This window comes from Neofelis nebulosa, chromosome 14 (genome assembly GCF_028018385.1).
Source record: "Neofelis nebulosa isolate mNeoNeb1 chromosome 14, mNeoNeb1.pri, whole genome shotgun sequence".
Classification (NCBI taxonomy): Eukaryota; Metazoa; Chordata; class Mammalia; order Carnivora; family Felidae; genus Neofelis; species Neofelis nebulosa.
In genome coordinates, this window is record NC_080795.1 from 44,408,095 (window position 1) to 44,410,562 (window position 2,468).

Here is a 2,468-nt window from a genome sequence, read left to right on the forward strand (position 1 = left end):
AATATATTGGGGCGCCTGGGTGGCGCAGTCGGTTAAGCGTCCGACTTCAGCCAGGTCACGATCTCGCGGTCCGTGAGTTCGAGCCCCGCGTCAGGCTCTGGGCTGATGGCTCGGAGCCTGGAGCCTGTTTCCGATTCTGTGTCTCCCTCTCTCTCTGCCCCTCACCCGTTCATGCTCTGTCTCTCTCTGTCCCAAAAATAAATAATAAAAAACGTTGAAAAAAAAAAATTAAAAAAAAAAAAAAAAAGAATATAGCATACAGGGAAGAATTATCTTTATTCTGATTTTAATATTAGTTTATGTTTCTGACTTTAAAGAGTTGAAGTAGACAACAAGAGGGGGTACTTGAGTAGATGATGTCCCCCTTTCTGCAAAGTAGCTCGATTGTGATTTTATTGAGACCAAGGACTGTTTTGTGTATCTTTGCTTCAGGCATTTATCTCCTTTCATGGAACATTATAGGCACTTGATAAATATTTGTCAAATCAATACATGAATAATAAATACCCATTTATGTTTAATTCATTAGAAAAGAATATATTTAAGATATCAATTTGTGTAGCACTAACATTTTCTTGAGGGCTGCTCAAACTCAGCAATGTGCTATATATTTGGTGTAGTTTTCTGAAAACAGCAAAATTTTGAGGTCAGGAAGTGTATAAATCAGAACTGATGTAACATCTCTCAAGCTGACTTTTGTAATCCAAAGGTGTTTTTCCTGACCAAAAGGTATTTTTATACAGATATCTAGTAAGTAGGGAATGACAGAGCTCAGTGTAAAATATATCTGATCACCTTAAAAGGTGGAATTGTACTTTGTATCAAGTACTAAAATAGCAAGATTCATTTACTTAATAGACATGAAGGTCCATTCTCCGTTGTGTGAATTTTTTTTTTAATCATTAACATGTGTTAAAGAGACCTATTCAGAACTGATTCTTGAGAGAACTCGTTCTCAAAGGCATTATTATATAGTTGTAATATAAAAGTTTTCAAATTGTTTATTAATCCTACTTTTTCCACGAATTACTAAAATAATTTATTCTTAGAAAATTTTGGAAATTTGTATAAATTTCTGGTGCTTTTTACACTTTTGTCTTTCGCCTTTAGTGTGGTTATTAAGACATTTTTAGAAACCGTTCTTATTCTCTTAGATAATATTAGTAAATTTTTATTCAAAACCTATAAAGAAAATTAAAATGTTCCATATTTGAATATTCTAACATTGAAATATTTCTTCTAAATAATTATTTATTTTTAAAAATAAAATGAAAGTAATAAGTGCCTGTAGTAAAATTCAAATAATACAGAAAGCTATAAAATGGGCAGCGAAGTTCTTCCTCCCATATCTTTTAGTCCTTCTATGAAAAGATAATAAGGTTTCTTGCATATAGTTCCACAAAAAGGTAATGTACATGCCATGCTATATGCATAAACCAAAACATGAATGTATATTTTCATATCCACATTGTAAAACACAAATGAGAATTTACATAGGCTTTGTATTACGCAAAGTGCACGTGAAACCACAATTCTGTTCTTTCCCGTGTTTAAATGTTTCCCTTTTGCCTAAGACTGGTAGACAGCACAGCCAAGTGCTCTCTGCTTCTTAGTGCTCAGACTCTGAGAGATTATTAATTTTGCCCCAGATTCAAAATGCACAAGTTGGACAAAAGGCTTGAACTATTCGTGATGAATTAATAGAGAAACTACCTTTGGGGCTGGATTCTCTCATCCTGGGGGACTGTCTGGCCCCAGGATTGTAGCCCCGTTTGTGTTCTACTAAGATAATCTCAGTATTTTCTATACCTAACTGGGAGGGAAATGGTGAACAAATGATTTATCTGCTAGCATTCCCAATAGGGAGTGAACGTTTGCATTTACCAACAGAGGGTGCCAGTAGCAAAGCTAGGAAGTTCCCGGTCTGACTCAGGAACACTGGGCCAGAAGTGCTCTGTATCCAGAGTCTCCCGGGGAACCACAAGATAGGAGTGTGTGGTCAACCTGTGACCTTATTGCCTTTTCCATTTCGACTTTGGAGTAAGAGCTCCTAGCATAGCCTTGCGCAGTCAGAACACCCACCTGCCTCCTAACAAATGCTTTGTCCCACACTTCGCCTTGAATTAAGAATGGCTTTAAAAGGAAAATGTTTTTCCCACATTTAACTAATCTGATAGTGTTGGGGAGTCATCACCAAATAACCTTGATAGGGTTTACATCTGTGCTCTCTTGGAAAATACAAAAGCTTGTTAGAGCACCTAATATCACAAACATCTCATTTTTTTTTTTAACATTTATTTATTTTTGAGGGAGAGAAACAGAGCACAAGTGGGGGAGGAGCAGAGAGAGAAGGAGACACAAAATCTGAAGCAGGTTCCAGGCTCTGAGCTGTCAGCACAGAGCCCGACACAGGGCTCGAACCCACAAACCATGAGATCATGACCTGAACCAGAGCCGGACGCTCAACC